General features: G+C 38.7%; 1 pseudogene; it reads left to right on the forward strand.

The window, feature by feature from the left end:
• Positions 1–13165: 13165 nt before the first annotated feature.
• LOC149120920 (U6 spliceosomal RNA) lies at positions 13166–13233 on the forward strand (annotated as a pseudogene).
• Positions 13234–21540: the final 8307 nt, after the last annotated feature.

Here is a 21540-nt window from a genome sequence, read left to right on the forward strand (position 1 = left end):
TTCTAAGCTTCAAACGCCTATTAGTTGTGTTTTTTATTTCATAATGGCTACTCTGTTGAAAATCACGCTTGTATTGCATCAGAATACAAAATTTGGGAAGGAAGGAGGCAAAGCCAACTCAGACCCAGAGAACATTTAGGAAATTGCCACACAGGAAACCACAAATTGGCTGAGGAACCCAAAACAATGACAGCAAGCCAGAATTGCAGCAAGCCAACAACTGTACCCTCTTTGAAAAAGACAGGTCCTCCAGTACCCTGAACTCCATATTGCAGCCTCAAAACCAAGCTCACATCAGAAAATTCATTACAAACCATGATAAATCAGGGAAATGTGAAAAAGCCAAAGAAATGCAAGAGTCCTTTTTGATATTTGGCTGGATTCAGATACAAGGAAACTGGCTGTTTCCAGATTCATACCCCCCTTCCACAGACTGACTTTGGAATTCTGATTGAATTCACCTCAAAATCGCACTCACACTCAATTTGGAGGGCATTAGAATCTGTCCCCTCAGCAGAAGGGTTCCTTGTCATTTTCCAAAACACAGAAACTCATCTTGGTCGTGTAGCCTGTAGATTTATAATCCTGAAAGGGCAATTCGCTGTGTTTTTTTTTTTTTTCTTTCATAATGGCTACTCTCCAAAATCTTGCTTGTATTGCATCAAAATACAAAATTTGGAAATAATTTGGGAAGGCAAAACCGACTCAGACCCAGAAAACATTTAGGAAATTGGCACTCAAGAAACCACAAATCGGCTGAGGCACCCAAAACAATGACAGCAAGCCAGAATTGGAGCAAGCCAACAGCTGTGCCCTGATTGAAAAAGACCCTCCTCCGGTTCCCTGAACTGCATATTGCAGCCTCTAAACCAAAGCTCACATCAGAAAATTCATTACAAATCATGAGAAATAAGAAAAAAGAGAAAAATCCAAAGAAATGCAAGAATCCATAATGATATTGGGTTTGATTTAGTTGCAAGGAAACCGGCTGTTCCCAGATTCATCCACCACTAAAGCTGACTGCCTGTGGAATTCTGACTGAATTAACCTGACAATCGCAGTGAAACTCAAGAAACCAAATTTCAGCTGAGGCACCCAAAACACTGACAGGAAGCCAGAATTGGAGCACACCAACAGCTGTGCCCTGTTTGAAAAAGACCATTCCTCAGGTGCCCTGAACTCTATATTGCAGCCTCAAAACCAAAGCTCTCATCAGAAAATTCATTACAAACCATGATAAATCAGGGAAATGTGAAAAAGCCAAAGAAATGCAAGAGTTCTTTTGGATATTTGGCTGGATTCAGATAAAAGGAAACTGGCTGTTTCCAGATTCATCCCCCCCTTCCACAGATTGACTTTGGAATTCTGATTGAATTCACCTCAAAATCGCACTCACACTCCATTTGGAGTGAATTAAAATCTGTCCCCTCAGCAGAAGGGTTCCATGACTTTTTCCAAAACACAGAAACTCATCTTGGGCGTGTTGCCTGTAGATTTCTAATCCTGAAAGGGCAATGCGCTGTGTTTTTTTTTTTTTTTTCTTTCATAATGGCTACTCTCCAAAATCTTGCTTGTATTGCATCAGAATACAAAAATTGGGAAGGAAGAAGGCAAAACCAATCAGACCCCGAAAACATTTAGGAAATTGCCACACAAGAAACCACAAATCAGCTGAGACACCCAAAACAATGACAGCAAGCCAGAAGTGGAGCAAGCCAACAGCTGTGCCCTGATTGAAAAAGAACCTTCCTCTTGTGCCCTGAACTCAATATGCCAGCCTCAAAACCAAAGCTCACATCAGAAAATTCATTACAAACCATGATAAATAAGAAAAAAGAGAAAAAATCCAAAAAAATGCAAGAATCCATGATGATATAGGGCTTGATTTAGTCGCTAGGAAACCAGCTGTTCACGGATTCATCCACCCCACCAGCTGACAGCCTGTGGAATTCTGAATGAATTAACCTGAAAATCGCAGTGAAACTCAGTTTGGAGGCAATTAATATCTGTCACCTCAGCCAAAGTGTTCCATTTGATTTTCCAAAACACAAAAACTCACCTTGGTCATGTTACCTGTTGATTTCTAAGCTTCAAACGCCTATTAGTTGTGTTTTTTATTTCATAATGGCTACTCTGTTGAAAATCACGCTTGTATTGCATCAGAATACAAAATTTGGGAAGGAAGGAGGCAAAGCCAACTCAGACCCAGAGAACATTTAGGAAATTGCCACACAGGAAACCACAAATTGGCTGAGGAACCCAAAACAATGACAGCAAGCCAGAATTGCAGCAAGCCAACAACTGTACCCTCTTTGAAAAAGACAGGTCCTCCAGTACCCTGAACTCCATATTGCAGCCTCAAAACCAAGCTCACATCAGAAAATTCATTACAAACCATGATAAATCAGGGAAATGTGAAAAAGCCAAAGAAATGCAAGAGTCCTTTTTGATATTTGGCTGGATTCAGATACAAGGAAACTGGCTGTTTCCAGATTCATACCCCCCTTCCACAGACTGACTTTGGAATTCTGATTGAATTCACCTCAAAATCGCACTCACACTCCATTTGGAGGGCATTAGAATCTGTCCCCTCAGCAGAAGGGTTCCTTGTCATTTTCCAAAACACAGAAACTCATCTTGGTCGTGTAGCCTGTAGATTTATAATCCTGAAAGGGCAATTCGCTGTGTTTTTTTTTTTTTCTTTCATAATGGCTACTCTCCAAAATCTTGCTTGTATTGCATCAAAATACAAAATTTGGAAATAATTTGGGAAGGCAAAACCGACTCAGACCCAGAAAACATTTAGGAAATTGGCACTCAAGAAACCACAAATCGGCTGAGGCACCCAAAACAATGACAGCAAGCCAGAATTGGAGCAAGCCAACAGCTGTGCACTGATTGAAAAAGACCCTCCTCCGGTTCCCTGAACTGCATATTGCAGCCTCTAAACCAAAGCTCACATCAGAAAATTCATTACAAATCATGAGAAATAAGAAAAAAGAGAAAAATCCAAAGAAATGCAAGAATCCATAATGATATTGGGTTTGATTTAGTTGCAAGGAAACCGGCTGTTCCCAGATTCATCCACCACTAAAGCTGACTGCCTGTGGAATTCTGACTGAATTAACCTGACAATCGCAGTGAAACTCAAGAAACCAAATTTCAGCTGAGGCACCCAAAACACTGACAGGAAGCCAGAATTGGAGCACACCAACAGCTGTGCCCTGTTTGAAAAGACCATTCCTCCTGTGCCCTGAACTCAATATTGCAGCCTCAAAACCAAAGCTCTCATCAGAAAATTCATTACAAACCATGATAAATCAGGGAAATGTGAAAAAGCCAAAGAAATGCAAGAGTTCTTTTGGATATTTGGCTGGATTCAGATAAAAGGAAACTGGCTGTTTCCAGATTCATCCCCCCCTTCCACAGATTGACTTTGGAATTCTGATTGAATTCACCTCAAAATCGCACTCACACTCAATTTGGAGTGAATTAAAATCTGTCCCCTCAGCAGAAGGGTTCCATGACTTTTTCCAAAACACAGAAACTCATCTTGGGCGTGTTGCCTGTAGATTTCTAATCCTGAAAGGGCAATGCGCTGTGTTTTTTTTTTTTTTTCTTTCATAATGGCTACTCTCCAAAATCTTGCTTGTATTGCATCAGAATACAAAAGTTGGGAATAAGTAGGCAAAACCAACTCAGACCCAGAAAACATTTAGGAAATTGGCACTCAAGAAACCACAAATCAGCTGAGACACCCAAAACAATGACAGCAAGCCAGAATTGGAGCAACCCAACAGCTGTGCCCTGATTGAAAAAGAACCTTCCTCTTGTGCCTGAACTCAATATGCCAGCCTCAAAACCAAAGCTCACATCAGAAAATTCATTACAAACCATGATAAATACGACAAAAGAGAAAAAAGCCAAAAAAATGCAAGAATCCATAATGATATAAGGGTTGATTTAGTCACAAGGAAACCGGCTGTTCCCGGATTGATCCACCCCTCCAGCTGACTGCCTGTGGAATTCTGACTGAATTAACCTGAAAATCACAGTGAAACTCAGTTTGGAGGCAATTAATATCTGTCACCTCAGCCAAAGTGTTCCATTTGATTTTCATAAACACAAAAACTCACCTTGGTCATGTTACCTGTAGATTTCTAAGCTTCAAACGCCTATTTGTTGTGTTTTTTATTTCATAATGGCTATTCTGTACAAACTCTTCTTTGCATTGCATCAGAATACAAAATTTGGGAAGGAAGAAGGCAAAGCCAACTCAGACCCTGAAAACATTTGGGAAATTGCCACACAAGAAACCACAAATCTGCTGAGGTACTCAAAATAAGGACAGCAAGCCAGAACTGCAGCCAGCCAACAGCTGTGTCCTGATTGAAAAAGAAACATCCTCTTGTGCTCTGAACTCAATATGCCAGCCTCAAAACCAAAGCTCACATGAGAAAATTAATTACAAACCATGATAAATAAGACAAAAGAGAAAAAAGCCAAAGAAATGCAAGAGTACTTTGTGATATTTGGCTGGATTTAGACACAAGGAATCTGGCTGTTTCCAGATTCATCCCCCCCTTCCACAGACTGACTTTGGAATTCTGATTGAATTCACCTCAAAATCGCTCTCACACTCCATTTGGAGGGAATTACAATCTGTCCCCTCAGCAGAAGCATTCTATGTCATTTTCCAAAACACAGAAACTCATCTTGGTCGTGTTGCCTGTAGATTTCTAATCCTGAAAGGGCAATGCGCTTTTTTTTTTTTTCTTTCATAATGGCTACTCTCCAAAATCTTGCTTGTATTGCATCAGAATACAAAATTTGGGAATAAGAAGGCAAAACCGACTCAGACCCAGAAAACATTTAGGAAATTGGCACTCAAGAAACCACAAATCAGCTGAGGCACCCAAAACAATGACAGCAAGCCAGAATTGGAGCAAGCCAACAGCTGTGCCCTGATTGAAAAAGAACCTTCCTCTTGTGCCCTGAACTCAATATGCCAGCCTCAAATCTAAGCTCACATCAGAAAATTCATACAAACCATGATAAATCAGGGAAATGTGAAAAAGCCAAAGAAATGCAAGAGTCCTTTGTGATATTTGGCTGGATTTAGACACAAAGAAACTGGCTGTTTCCAGATTCATCGCCCCCTTCCACAGACCGACTTTGGAATTCTGATTGAATTCACCTCAAAATCGCTCTCACACTCCATTTGGAGGGCATTAGAATCTGTCCCCTCAGCAGAAGCGTTCCATGTCATTTTCCAAAACACAGAATCTCACATTGGTTGTGTTGCCTATGGATTTCTAATCCTGAAAGGTCAATTTGCTGTGTTTTTTTTTTTTTTCTTTCATAATGGCTACTCTGTCCAAAATCTTGCTTGTATTGCATCAGAATACAAAAATTGGGAAGGAAGAAGGCAAAACCAACTCAGACCCCGAAAACATTTAGGAAATTGCCACACAAGAAACCACAAATCAGCTGAGGCACCCAAAACAATGACAGCAAGCCAGAAGTGGAGCAAGCCAACAGCTGTGCCCTGATTGAAAAAGAACCTTCCTCTTGTGCCCTGAACTCAATATGCCAGCCTCAAAACCAAAGCTCACATCAGAAAATTCATTACAAACCATGATAAATAAGGGAAATGTGAAAAAGCCAAAGGAATGCAAGAGTCCTTTGTGATATTTGGCTGGATTCAGATAAAAGGAAACTGGCTGTTTCCAGATTCATCCCCCCCTTCCACAGACTGACTCTGGAATTCTGATTGAATTCACCTCAAAATCGCACTCACACTCATTTTGGAGGGAATTAGAATCTGTCCCCTCAGCAGAAGCGTTCTATGTCATTTTCCAAAACACAGAAACTCATCTTGGTTGTGTTGCCTGTAGATTTCTAATCCTGAAAGGTCAATCCGCTGTGTTTTTTTTTTTTTTTCTTTCATAATGGCTACTCTCCAAAACATGCTTGTATTGCATCAGAATACAAAATTTGGGAATAAGAAGGCAAAACCGACTCAGACCCAGAAAACATTTAGGAAATTGGCACTCAAGAAACCACAAATCGGCTGAGGCACCCAAAACAATGACAGCAAGCCAGAAGTGGAGCAAGCCAACAGCTGCGCCCTGATTGAAAAAGAACCTTCCTCTTGTGCCCTGAACTCAATATGCCAGCCTCAAAACCAAAGCTCACATCAGAAAATTCATTACAAACTATGATAAATAAGAAAAATGAGAAAAAAGCCAAAAAAATGCAAGAATCCATAATGATATTGGACTAGATTTAGTCTCAAGAAAACCGAATGTTCCCGCATTCATCCACCCCTCCAGCTGATGCCTGTGGAATTCTGACTGAATTAACCTGAAAATCGTAGTGAAACTCAGTTTGGAGGGAATTAATATCTGTCACCTCAGCCAAAGTGTTCCATTTTATTTTCCAAAACACAAAAACTCACCTTGGTCGTGTTACCTGTAGATTTATATTCTTCAAATGCCTAATTGTAATGTTTTTTATTTCATAATGGCTACTCTGTCCAAACTCTTGTTTGTGTTGCGTCAGAATTACAAAATTTGGGAAGGAAGAAGGGAAAACCAACTCAGACCCAGAAAACATTTAGGAAATTGCCACACAAGAAACCACAAATCGGCTGAGGCACCCAAAACAATGACAGCAAGGCAGAATTGAAGCAGGCCAACAGCTGTGCCCTTTTTGAAAAAGACCATTCCTCCTGTGCACTGAACTCTATATTGCAGCCTCAAAACCAAAGCTCACATCAGAAAATTCATTACAAACCATGAAAAAAAGAAAAAAGAGAAAAAGCCAAAGAAATGCAAGAGTCCTTTGTGATATTGGGCTTGATTTAGTTGCAAGGAAACCAGCTGTTCCCGGATTCATCCACCCCTCCTAGCTGACTGGCTGTGGAATTCTGATTGAATTCACCTGAAAATCACACTCACTCTCGATTTGGAGGAAATTAATATCTGCCCCTCAGTGGAAGGGTTCTATGTCATTTTCCAAAACCCAAAAACTCATCTTGGTCATGTTGCCTATGATTTCTAATCATGAAAACCCAATATGTTCTGTTTTTCAATTTCCTGATGGATCCTCGTTCTAAACCCTTGTTTGTATTGCATCAGAATACACAATTTGAAAAGGAAAAAGGCAAAACAAACTCAGACCAACAAAGCATTTAGGAAAAAGTCGCTCAAAATGAAAAATTGCCTGAGGCACCCAAAGCAATTACAGAAAGCCAGAATTGGAGAGAAACAACAGCTGTGCCCTAATTGAAAAAGACCATTCCTCTGGTTCCCTGAACTCCTTAAGCCAGCCTCAAAACCACAACCCACATCAGAAAATTTATTACAAACCATGATAAATAAGAAAATGTGAAAAATGCAAAAAAGAAAAAGAAATGCAAGAGTCCTTCGTGATATGGCGCTTGTTTTAGTACAAGGAAACCAGCTGTTTCCGGATTCATCCACCCCTCCCAGCTGACTGACTGTGGAATTCTGATTGTATTCACCTGAAAAGAGAGAACATTTATAAGTATATTGGGACTGTGGAACCTGTCATTTACCAATCACATGTTAGACTGAATCATAGACCAAATATAGGGAAGAAATCCTATGCATGTAAACCTTGTGGGAATTCATTCAGTATTAAATACCCTCCATCACAGCACTCATATTGTGGAAAACCCTCATGTGTGTAATGATTGTGTGGAAACCACTCACCAGAAGTCAGATCTCATTAGACATCAGAGAATTCACACAGGGTTGAAATCTTACAAATCTAATGACTGTGGGAAGTTCTTTGGCCAGAAGAAACACCTCATAAATCATCAGAGAATTCACACAGGTGAGAAACCTTTTGAATGTAATGACTGTGGAAAATCCTTTGGCCAGAAGGCAAACCTCATAAATCATCAGAGAATTCACACAGGTGAGAAACCTTATGAATGCAATTACTATGGAAAATCCTTTGGCCAGAAGGCAAACCTCATAAATCATCAGAGAATTCACAGAGGGGAGAAACCTTATGAATGCAATCATTGTGGAAAAGCCTTTGCTGAGAAATCAAAGCTCACAAAGCATCAGACAATTTGTACTGGGGGAAACCTTATGATTGCAATGACTGTGGAAAAACCTTTGCTGAGAAGTCAAACCTCAGAAAGTATCAGAGCCTTCACACCATGGAGAAAGCTTATAAATGAAATGACTGTGGAAAAGCCTTTGGTCCCATCCTTGCATACCAAGGATAAATCCCACTTGGTCTGGGTGGATGATCTTTCTGATGCATTGTTGGATTCAATTGGCCAGAATTCTGTTGCAGATCTTTGCATGTATGTTCATCAGGGAAATTGGTCTATAATTACTTTCTTTGTTGCACTTTTTTCAAGTTTAGGAATGAAGGTGATGTTGGCTTCATAGAAAGAATTTGGGAGAATCGCCTCTCTCTCAATTGTTTTGAATAACTTGAGAAGAATTGCAGTTAGTGCTTTAAATGTCTGTTAGAATTCAGCAGTGAAGCCTTCCAGTTTTGGGGTTTTCTTGGTAGTGATGGTCTTTATTACTGGTATCATTTCCATCTGGTTATGTGTGTGTTTAGGTTTTCTATATCTTTGTTGCTCAATTTAGGTAGGTTTTATGGATGGAAGGATGGTGGAAAGCCTCTTTGCTGTACTTCATAACTCATAAGATATCAGAGTATCCACACAGGGAATTTTCTACTTGACCTTTTTGTGCAAGTTATATCTCATGAAATATTAGAGAATTCACCAAGGGGAGAAATGCATGAATATAATACATGTGAATAGCCTTTGTGGTGCAAATCAGACCTCATCAAACATAAAAGAATTCTCATGGGGAGCAATTTTATGAATGTAATGACTCAGAGCCTTTTACCATAATTCAGCCCTCATTGTACATCATCAAATTCATATAGGGAAAAACTCCTTTGAAAGTAAAATCCCTTTAATTAGAAGCCATACCTCATAAGACAACAGGGAATTCACGTGGGAGAGAAACCTTATGGGTGTAATGAGTGTTGGAAAGCTCTGCCCAAATCTCTCCTTATATCAGAATGCACAACATATATATCTAATGAATGAAATAAATGTGAGAAAGTCATTTCACATAGGTAATGCCTCATAATCCATCATGGAATTTGAACAAGGGAGAGACCTTAACAATATAATGAATGTGGAAGAGCTTTTCTCCAAAATTCATGTAAGTATTGTGACAAACCTTTTGCTGGAAATCACATCCTATCCAACAGAGACTCATGTAAAGGAGAAAGCTTATAAATATTATTAGAGTCAGAAGTCAATGGTACATCAGAGAATTGACACAGGTGGTTTCTTAGGCGTATACTGATTGTGCAAAAACATTTTCTTTATTTCAGGCTTGTATAGACACAGAATTCACAAAAGGTGATAGTCTTTGCATGCTGTAAATACAATAAAACCTTTAGCCAGAAATTAGACATCAACAGACTTCAGAGAATTCATAAGGAACAAAAGTCTATGCAATGAATTTGGAAAATGTATTTCTGTTATAAATCAGTCTTCAATTCCCATGAATAGACTCACAAATGAGAAAACATGCATGCATAGAAAAGTTTTGTACCATAAATTATCTCTAGATGGTAAACTAATATATCACACAAAAGAAAAATCATGAGTGTAATGGAATTGGGAAACCCTTTGCTATAAGGCAGATTTCCAGAAAGCTTAGCAAGATTACAGAAAAGTCTCTGAAAATGTAACATGTCTGAAAGATTTGTTGGCATCACAAACTGGAGGATAGCTCAAGTGCATGTGTTTTTGTGCCTGGCATCCAAATTGATATCTCTTTTTCTTTGATGAATTCCTTGTTTATTTATTTAGCAGATTTAGAGACAAAGGATTCCTGTCCATTGATTTACTACTATATGCCCACAATTGCCATGGTAAAGTATATGGCAAAAACTGAGTGCTGGGGGCTGTGAATCTGATTCATCACTGATAACATTGAAGACATTGGTTCCTGGTTCTTATGCTGCTATGCATGGAAATGTTTCTCTAATTTCATTTTCAAATAGTTCATTGTTAATATAAAGAAATGCTTCTAATTTTTAAAATTTCATTGAAATAATTTGTGATTAATGTGTCCTAGTCATGCATTATTACAGGGTGTAGTGCAATATTTGCACACATTTATGCAGTAAAAAGTGATCAAGCTAAGCAACTACAGTTTTATTAAGTTTTTAAAGAGTTATTTATTTGAAAGACAGAGTTACAGAGAGAAGTAGCAGCAGAGAGAGAGAGAGGTCTTCCTCTGCCGGTTCACTCCCCAGATGGCCACAATGGCCGGAGCTCTGCCAATCTGATTCCAGGAACCAGGAGCTTCTTCCAGATCTCCCACTTGGGTGCAGGGACCCAAGGACTTGGGCCATCTTCTACTGCTTTCCCAGGCCATAGCAGAGAGTTGGATCAGAAGAGGAGCAGCCAGGACTAGAACTGGTACCCACATGGGATGCTGGTGCTTCAGGCCAGGGTGTTAGCCCACTGTGCCACAATGCTGGCCCCCAAGCAACTACAGTTTCTAATTCTTCTCCATGATTTGAGACTACCAGCTCCTCTCCTTCAGTTCTTTACACAGAACCTAATATGGTTGAATGTAGTCATCTCATTATATTATGGAACACCAGAAGTTCTTTCTGCCTCTTTGATTTTTGATACCTATTATCCAATCCCCCTCTATCCCTAGCTGCTTCCCTTCTCAGCCTCTAGTAATCACAGTTCTGTGTTCAGATCCATTATTTTCTTTCACTTCCACATGCGACAAGGACCAGGTGACATTTGTGTTCCTGCTTCTGGCTTATTTCAATTAATTTAATAATATTTTGTTCTTTTTTTGTATCTAAAAGAGGTTGCCCTGTCCATTGTTTTTCACTGATGGACAGCTAGATTGGTTTCACATCCTGGCTGCAGTGAACTGTGTTATAGTGGCTGTGTTATGGGAAAATTGCTGTATCTTTGATATGCTCTCCTCCTTTCCTTCTAATAAAATTTCCTTATTCTATATAGCCAAGAGCAAGATAACTCTCACATGGTAGGTCAATTTTTATCTTAGTTTAATTTTTGCTATTTATTTGAAAGAGTTACAATAGAGGTAGAGACACAGAGAGGTCCTCCATTAGCTGGTTCTCTCTACAGATGACTACAAAGGCCAGAGTTATGCCATTCTGAAACCTGGAGACAGGAGCTTCCTCTGGGTCTCCCTCATGGGTGCATGGGCCCAAGGACTTGGGCCATCTTCTACTGCTATCCCAGGAGATAGCAGAGAGCTGTATTGGAAGAAGAGCAGCTGGAACTAGAACTGGCACCCAAATGGGATGCTGGCCCTTCAGGCCAGGGCTTTAACTCACTGCACAACAGCGCCAGCCCCAATTTTTATCCTTTTTAAGGAATGACCATACTGTTCTGCATAACATCTGTACTAACTTGTGTTTTCACCTACCATATATGGTGGTTTTCTTTTCCCATGTGCTCTCTAGCATTTGTTATTTTTTATCAGTTTGGCATAAAAATGATATAGTATTGTTCATGTTTTTGTGTATTTTGAAATCAGTTAATTTGTTTATTAAATATTTATTATTTGAAAGGTGGATTTAGAGAGAGAGGGAAAGACATAGATAGCTTTCATCTGCTGGCTCACACCCCAGAGAGTTTCAACAGTTGAGCCTGGGGCATGCTGGAGTCAGGAGCTTCATCCAAGTCTCCCACATGAGTGGCAAGGACCTGAGTCCTTCGTCCATCTTCTGCTGGTTTCCCAGGTGTTTAGCAGTGAGCTAAATTGGAAGTGGAGATTCCTAAACTCAAAGTGGAACTCAGATGTTATGCTGGCCTCACAGATTGCAGCTTTCCCCACTTGGCCACAATGCCAGCCCCTCTATCAATTTAATTCCTCAAAAATAGCTCAGTAATGTTGGCATCTATCTCATTTTGTTTTTTCTCTGTTATTATTCAACTTATTGATGTCTTATTTTTGTTCACATTATTCCTCTCAATTGCTCTACCTGAGGTGAGTAGGGCTGCTGTGTTGCTTAAATGAAGTGTATGCTTTAGATTACTCATTTAATGAGTGCATGTCATTCACATAGCACTTCACTGAAGTTCTACTATGTCCCAAATCCTCTTCTAGGCACAGAATTTAGACCACTTTTCTCTTAGGCCCAGATCTTGCCTTTAACATACTACTTGGAATTTAGTAGCTCATGAAATCTGCAGACTGCATAAATGAATGAATATTTTGAGGGCTGTGCTTTTGTGGAGGAACTTCATAGGAGACCGAAGGAATAAAATAAATCAAAAGTATCCACAGTATATAGAATGTATACTATTTTACAAGTCACAGAGAAGAAGAAGAAGAAGGAAAGTAGTAAGACTAGAAAGTTTGTGGCAAGACTAACAGGCGCTGGTCAAGAACTTAATAAGCACATTAGGAAAGCAGTAAGGTTTCTTTTTTTTTTTTTTTTTGAGGAAAAGTTTTTATTTCTAGTGATGAAATTGGCTACAGAACATTATGAAAGTTTAAAAATACAAAGAGAAATTGTCTATAATTAATAGATTCAAAATTTGACAATCAGTGAATATCATTATTAGTCATTACCAACAACAGTTATTGATTTGAAAGGCAGAGTGACAGGAAGAGGGAACCACTGCTTCACTCCCCAGACACTTGCAATAGCCAAAGCTTGACCAAGCCAAAACCAGGAACTGGGAATTCATTCTGGATGTCCCATTTGGGTGCAGGGACCCAAGCACTTCTGCCATCCTCCGTCTCCTCCCAGGGTGCACACTAGCAGAAACTTGCCTCAAAGCAGAGAAGCTACCACTCAAGCCAGACATTTGTATATGGGATGTGGGTGTGTGGTGGTGATAGCAAGCCCTCATAGATAAAAAAAAAAAAAGACAAAGTTAATTCTATGCCAAGGAAATTACTCTGTAGTCTTTCTCTTATAAACTACGTATTGCTGAACCTAGATAATTTTTCCTTTATTTAACAATGACATGAAAATGTCAGTTGAGTTGGCTTTCCTGAAGACCTTGTTTCTTGAATATTAGTGGCTAGTTGAGATAAATTCTTTTCATCTCTTTCTCGCTTCGGCAGCACATGTGCTCGCTTCGGCAGCACATATACTAAAATTGGAACGATACAGAGAAGATTAGCATGCCCCTGCGCAGTAAGGTTTCTTTACCTCCCTGTAGACTCTGCTCTCCAGAGGTGAACAGGGTCCTCTAAACCCACTTGCTGCACACACAAACACCTGAGTGTTGTATTCTCCCACAGGTGTTGGAGACTGATATGGTGTTCTGATTTATATTTACATAATGGCTAGTGACATTGGGCATATTCACATGTTTTGACCATGTACATTTCTTCTGAGAAATGTCTATTCAGATCCTTGCCTGTTTCTTCACTGTATTTTTTGGAGTTTTTCCAATTCATGTAAATGTTCTGGAAATCTGTAAACATTCAGAGTTTTAATTTTTCCTGCCATCTGTTCATTGTATCTACACTCTGATGTTTACTTTGTTGTGAAGAAGTATCTTAGTTGGATATACTCAAATGTCTCTGTTTTTATTTTTGTGACTATTGCTATTGGAATCTTACCCAAAAGCTATTGTGTGTTGACAATATTTAGAGTTTCCCTATGTTTACTTGGGTTTGGGTCTTATGATTACATTTTAATTCACTGTGAGTTCACTTTCACATAGTGTAAGAGATGTTGGAGTCTCTTTTCAGGCTTCTACATATGGATAATCAAGTTCCTCTGCACCACTTGTGAAAGAGATTCTTCTTTCTCCAGTTCATTTTAGTTCCTTTGTTAAATATGAGTTGCTGGTAGAAATTTGGGTTTATTTCTATGCTACCAAGTCTTTTCCATTGAACTATGTGTCTGTTATTATATCAGTGCTAACACTTCTTCTTCTTTTTTTTTTTTTTTTTGCAGTATATTTATTTGAAAGGCAGAGTTACAGAGAGGTAGAGGCAGAGAGAGAGAGAGGTCTTCCATCCACTGGTTTACTCCCCAAATGGCCACAATGGCCGGAGCTCTGTTGATCTGAATCCAAGTGTCAGGAGCTTCTTCCAGGTCTCTATGCAGGTGCAGGGGCCCAAAGACTTTGGCCATTTTCTACTTTTTTCTCAGGCTATACCAGAGAGGGGTATAAGAAGTGGAGCAGCTGGGAAACATACTGGCACCCATATGAGATGCCAGCACTGCAGACGGTGACTTTACCTGCTTTGTCATAGTGCTGACCCCTGTAATATGTCTTAAAATATGGTGTGATGTCTCCAGCTTTTTTTTGCTTTATAATATTGCTTTAGATGTTAAGCATCTCTCATGTTTCTATGTGAATTTTAGCATCATTTTTTCTAGCTCTGAGAACATCGTTGGTATGTTGATTGGGATTGCATTGAATTTGCAAATTGCTTTTGGTAGTATGGATATTTTGGTATTATTCTTCCCATTCACAAACATAAGTTTTCTGTGAGACTGTCAAAAAGCCTTGACAAAAATTGGACTTTATTACACAAAAATTCATCACTTTTTGGGATCATTTAAATCCATAATTTTGCACTAATATTTGATAAATAATTAAAGACTTTGAGCATTTTAGTAGGAGAAATTAAAATATTTATCAATTTATTCAAATATTGTTTAGATGTGATATTCAAATATTGTTTAGAGCCATTGTCTGTATTCCCTCTAAATTACGATCTTTTTGCTTTTTGCCTGTTAAACTTGTCCCTTGATTCAACAACCGTTTTTAATGTAATGTAAACTGAAAATGTCATTTCATAAGCTAAAAAAAATGACAAAGAAGGAAAAAGAAGGGAGGGAGGTTGAGTATATAATTATGTTCTCCGAATTTTTTCTATAAAACATATTGAATCATTTAAAAGCTAATTAAAATTAAACTCAAAATTGGACCATTATGACCAATATTTAAAACAAGTGATTAAAAACTGTAGATGTCTTCAATTTTGATTATCATTCTTCTTTAGAATATCTGAAAGAAATCCAGTTTCTCACTTTAAAATATACCAGTGTGTTAGAATTTAGTATTAAATGACTTTGTTTAAAAGTGTTATTTAATCTATTGCTTTAAGTAGTAATACTATGGCCATTGTAAAACAAAATCCTTATCATTTTTTATAAAAAAGGAAGGGCCTTTTAAACATCATCACTAAAAATATTAAGAGACCTAAAATATAACATTCTTAAAACCCAAGTGATACCATTCAAAATTTTCAAATATGCAGGGATAGTTCATGTCAAGTAACTAAATAATTGTTAAGTGTATATATGGAATAGCTTCTATAAATTCTTTTGGCAAGGGCTGGCACTGTGGCATAGTGGGTGAGGCTGCCACCTGCAGTGCTGGTATTCCATAGGGGCATCAGTTCAAGAACTGGCTGCTCCACTTCCTATCCAGCTCTCTGCTATGGCCTGGGAAACACTATAAAATGGTACAAGTCCTTGGGCCCCTGCAACTGCATAGGAGACCAGGAAGAGGCTCCTGGTTCCTGCCTTCCAGTCAGCACAGCTCCAGCCATGGAGGCCAACTGTGGAGTGAACCAGTGAATGGAAGACCACTCTCTCTGCCTCTCCTTCTCTGTCTGTGTAATTCTGACTTTCAAATAATATAAATAAATCTTTAAAAAATTCTTTTGGCAAATAGATGAAGCTATTTGTTATACATTTCAAATAAATAGCAAACATACTAGAAAAATATATTGAATAAAATTTAAGCAACTCATAGCTATACACAGAAATTTCTCACCATAACAACATAGCAACCACTAAATTTCCAAATTCAATTTTCCACAACTTAGAATCTTTAACTCCAGAAGGAGTACAAAATTGACAGAACAGTGGCCTATGTATCAGGATACCTAATGCTAATACAGAATTATCCCTGCCACAACTTACCTATGTGACCTTGAACAATTCACTTTACTTCTCTGGGCTTGGCATTTAGCATCCTCATGTGATAAAGGAGGCTTGGATAAGATCAGTTGTACTCTATCTTGAGACTTCAATGATCTCTCAGTTTCCAAACAGGCACCTTAAGGGAAAGTAAACCTTTAGATCAAAGCTTACATTTTTAAATATAAATATATTTTAAACTGTTTCTACAACTAGTACAAAACAACACATTCAAATGTGTACCATGCCACTTTTCAATATTTGGGAATAATTAATGCATCATTTTAGAGCATTGTCTTGAGGCCAGTGCTGTGGTGTAGCTAGTAAAGCCACTGCATGCAGTGGGGGCATCCCACATGGAGGCCGGTTCAAGTCCAGGCTGCTCCACTTTCCATCCAGCTGTCTGCTATAGCCTGGGAGAGCAGTAGGAAGTTGGCCCAAGTCCTTGGGCCCCTGAATCTGCATGGGAGACCCTGAAGAGGTCCTGGCTCCTGGTTTCAGATTGGCATATCTCTGACCTTTTAGGCCATCTGGGGAGTGAACCAGCAGATGGAGGACCTCTCTCTCTTCCTCTTGTTCACTATCTGTGTAACTCGGACTTCCAAATAAATAAATAAATAAATCTTTTAAAAAATCAAAAGAATATTGTCTGGCACACAGTGAACCACTAAGTACAAGATATTATTAGTAATATTAGATTGAAATATTGAAATAAACTAGGCAATAAGCCTTAAGATGCAAATTAATACCAAGAAATATAATCTCAAATTTCTGTGTTCAACAAGGTAGTCTCTTTTCACTACTAACTTTATACTAAATAAGATATTTTGATATTTTGTTAAGAGTAAATTTATCGGGGGCCAGCGCCGTGGCTCACTTGGTTAATTCTCCACCTGTGGTGCTGGTATCCCTTATGGGCAAAGTGTTCTAGTCCTGGTAGCTCCTCTTTCAGTCCAGCTTTCTGCTATGGCCCGGGAAGGCAGTAGAGGATGGCCCAAGTGATTGGGCCCTGCACCCGGATGGGAGACCAGGAGAAAGCACCTGACTCCTGGCTTTGGATGGGCACAGCTCCAACTGTGGCAGCCATCTGGGGACTGAACCAATGGAAGGAAGGCCTTTCTGATTTCTCACTGTATATAACTCTACCTGTCAAATAAAAAAAATTATTAGTTTTTCATAAAAACTGCAGTATTGAAAAAGTTCTAAAATCCCTCTAATTCTAAATGTCTGTGACTGCTAACTCATTAGCACATATTGCATTCTTTACATCTGGGTAATCATGACAATTCACTTTTAAATGATTAACGGATCTGCTGTTATATATAAATACATGCTTTTCCGAAAATCATAAAATAAGCAGGCTACATACTTTACTTCAAGTAGAACTGCCATATCCAGTCCTACAATTGTAAATAAGACAGTTTCAATTGTTCAGCATTATCAATTATAAATTCCAATCGTGTAGCAATACTCATAAGAATTTAGGGGGCTGATGCTGTGGAGTAGCAAGTAGAGCTGTGGCTTGCAGTGCTGACATTCCAATTGGGTGCCAGTTCAAGTCCTGGCTACTCAAATTACTATCCATCTTTTTAGGCAAGTAAGACTTACTATCCAGCAGTAGAGGATGGCCCAGGCCCTTGGGCTCCTGCACCTGCATAGGAGACCCAAAAGAAGCTGCTGGCTCCTGGCTTTGGATTGGCAGAGCTCCAGCCATTGTGGCCAAATGGGGAGTGAACCAGCGGTTGGAAGACTGCTCTCTCTCTCTCCTTCTCTGTGTAACTCTGATTTTCAAGTAAAATAAATGAATTTTTTTTAAAAAAAGGATGAAATAAAAAGGAAGATGAAGATTACAAAATTGTTTAATTTTTTTAATAAATATAAATTTCCAAAGTACAGCTTTTGGATTACAGTGGCTTCCCCTCCCCTAAAACATCCCTCCCACCCATAATCCTCCTATTTCCTGCTTCCTCTCCCATCCCAGAAGATTACAAAATTGTATGAAGGACATTTGTACAGTAAACAAATATACTGATTTCCAATGCAATATTTGAATACTTGAAGCAGGAACGCTAAGTACTTCTTTGCCAAAATAACATGTTTTCTCCAGTGTAAAACCCATTTGCCATCCCAATACAAAAAGGGATTTGGGGCAAGAAGGAAAAAAGAAGTCCACACATGCAGAAATTTTAAGCAAAACAAAATAGAGAATGTATTTAGTTTCATGTAAATCACATGAGAATTAATAGTATTCTACCAATTTGCAACAAATATTTTTAACTTTAATGAATGAATGAATTTTCAGTTACATAGCAGGAAACTTCTACCCTCTCCCATAAAACTGAAAGAGAAACTTTTTAAAAGTAAAAACTGATGAAAGAATTCTGCAATACATGTTAATGTTAAGTAGCCCAGCAGAGTTTATTTAGAAATACAAACACACACACAGAAAATAAATACATTAAAATCTTACTGAATAGGTCAGTAATAGTTCAGGATCCAATATGTGTGCAAAAGATTCTGGATTTCCCAGTCACTTTGTATAGGAAATGATGTGCTTTGCTATGTAGCATGTAACTTTAGATTCCTGAACACCTCCACTTTGCTTCTTACCCTGAGTCCCAGCAAATACAGGAACACAGCTGTTGAGTCATTCATTTTCTGGATTTGGGAATATCAAAGAATTAATGAGTATAGAAAGTTGTACAGCAAAGACCAAGAATATCCAAGGGAGGTCAGGAAAATCAATTGAACAAGTCAAAATACTATGAATGTATACTGAATGCTCTGTTTTTAATATGTCTTACTTACCTAAAAAGACATGAGGGCTATTGCTCTCTCTCTCTTAATACAACTAAGGAGAAGATATCACCAATGCTCAAGAAAAATGAATACACAGCAGAGCTAATACAAAATCCCCAAATTCCAAAATAGAAAAACTGGATATGCACTCCTTACACACACCCTGAAGTGGCAATGAAGTAGAACAAATCTAAAATTAGAAAAAAATCTTTTTTTAAAAGATTTATTTATTTATTTGAAAGTCAGAGTTGCACAGAGAGAGGCAGAGAAGAGAGAGGGGTCTTCCATCCACTGGTTCTCTCCCCAGTTGGCTGCAATGGCCAGAGTTGTGCCAATCCAAAGCCAGGAGCAAGGAGCTTCTTCCAGGTCTCCCACATGGGTGCAGGGGCCCAGGACTTGGGCCATCTTCTACTGCTTTCCCAGGCTATAGCAGAGATCTGGATCCATATGAGCTGCCAGCACTGCAAGTGGTGGCTCTACCCACTATGCCACACCACTGGCCCCGAAAATTCTTGTCAAATTAAGAACATTTAACCTTTGTTTTAGAGTGCATTATTAAAATATCTAAACTGGGGGAATACATAATTTCTTTCTTTAGAAATCAGAAGAGAAAAAGAACACTTCAAGCCTACTGTGACACCACACAGAAGGAATGGAGAATCATGATCTCAATTAGCCTAGGGACAGAATAAAAGGGAGGGAAATAGGAACAACAGAATTAAGATGAATAAGCTTTGACAGCTGAGGGAATCTGAATGTAAAGAAAAGGCATGCAGTTAACTGAAACAATAGAGATAATTCTGAGAGGAAAAAACATTGTTAAGTCATATTAATGGGGCCAGAGCTGTGACTTAGTAAAGTAAAAAAAAAAATCTAAAATTTGTTTTTAAATTATATAATTAAAAAAGATAAAAAAGATGTTCAATCTTAAGTCTCTACAGCATAAGATATACATCAATTTTCCCAGGTTCTATTTGCATTTATTAACAAAGTTTCATGGGTGTAATCACTAAAGTGGCTCCAATAAGTCTTTTTATAAAAATTATTTTTTATTTTGACAGGCAGAGTGGACAGTGAGAGAGACAGAGAGAAAGGTCTTCCTTTTTCTGTTGGTTTACCCCCTAGTGACCGCTGCGGCCAGTGTGCTGCAGCTGGCACATGGCGCTGATCCAAAGCCAGGAGCCAAGTGCTTCCTCCTGGTCTCCCATGCAGGTACGGGGCCCAAGCACTTTGGCCATCCTCCATTGCACTCCTGGGCCATAGCAGAGAGCTGGACTGGAAGTGGAGCAACTGGGACAGAATCTGGCACTCCCAGCAGGACTAGAACTTGGTGTGCCTGTGCTGCAGGTGGAGGATTAGCTTATTGAGCCATGGAGCCTGCCTCCAATAAGTCTTAACCTGGGATGCAACTAAATTTAACAAGGATACTCAATAGGAATTTTAGAAGAATTCCAAAATATGTATCAGAATAAAAATAAATACTTTACTTGGTACATCTCATTTTAACTATACTATTGTCTAAATTTCCAAATATCAGATGTACTAAAAAAATCCCCAAAGCAGCAGAGTTGGTCCGACATGATGAGGAATAAAATAAAGAAAATGAGAATTCGCAGATCCCAGATTAAAATAACCAAGAAGGCCCAATAAAAGAAAACTCAATGTCTTCATACACTAACATTTATTACCTCAGATTTATTTAACAAAAAGGTGATTATTCCAGCTACATCCCATTAGGTAGCCCAATTTTACCTGCTAAATCCATTTAAAAAAAGCACCTCATGATATATTACTAAAATCATATTGCTATATGCCATCCACCATGTCCACCGTACCTTATACCTAATGTTAACAGATCTGATGAAAATCAGTAGATAAATGATGTGTCTTAACCACGTGTGGGAAATGTCTTTTGTTCAACGTTTTTCCAAAAACCCCTCAGTCTCAGTTTGCCTTCACATTGAAAAGACACTTCTGAGGTTTACTAATCAGTCCAGCTTCTTCGGGCCTCCCTCCAATGAAAGGGGCTAAAATCCATCAAAATAAACTCTAGGCACTGTCCTTGTGCTCCCAGTGACTTTTTCACTCTAGGGGCTCACAAACCTTCTAAATTCTTTAGATCACCTGTGATGTCCATTAGTTCTCAAAGACTATGATGCAAGTAATTTCCCCTCTTGGAACCTTGTTATTAACTGTGCTGTATGAGAAATGAAGTCTCCTACACACCTTGTGCTTACGATTCTCCAAACCATGTTGCCTGCTAGGACTTTGGCCATGAATATAGGACAGCAATACCTGAACATGATTACTGAGATCTCCTTAATAAAGGATAGACTGGGGCCAGCACTGTGGTGCAGTGGTGTAATCCTTTACCTGCAGTGCTGGCACCCCATATGAGCACCAGTTCTAGTCCCCATTTCTCCTTTTCCCATCCAGCTCTCTGCAATAGCCTGGGAAAGCAGTAGAAGCTGTTCCAAGTGCTTTGGTCCCTGCCAAAATGTGGGAGACCTGGAAGCTCCTAGCTCAGATTGGCCCAGCTGCAGACATTGCAGTCATTAGGGGAGTAAATGAGCATATGGAAGACCTTTCTCTCTGTCTCTTCCTCTCACTGTCTGTAAGTACACCTGTCAAATACGTAAATAAATTCTATATATATATATATTTACATTTATTTATATATATTTATGTATATAAATATATTCATATATAAAATATATTATGCTTTATCATATATTATATAATATATAATAATTA

The sequence above is a fragment of the Oryctolagus cuniculus genome, chromosome 18 (genome assembly GCF_051225735.1).
Source record: "Oryctolagus cuniculus isolate XC-2025 breed Fujian yellow rabbit chromosome 18, ASM5122573v1, whole genome shotgun sequence".
In the NCBI taxonomy this organism is placed as follows: Eukaryota; Metazoa; Chordata; class Mammalia; order Lagomorpha; family Leporidae; genus Oryctolagus; species Oryctolagus cuniculus.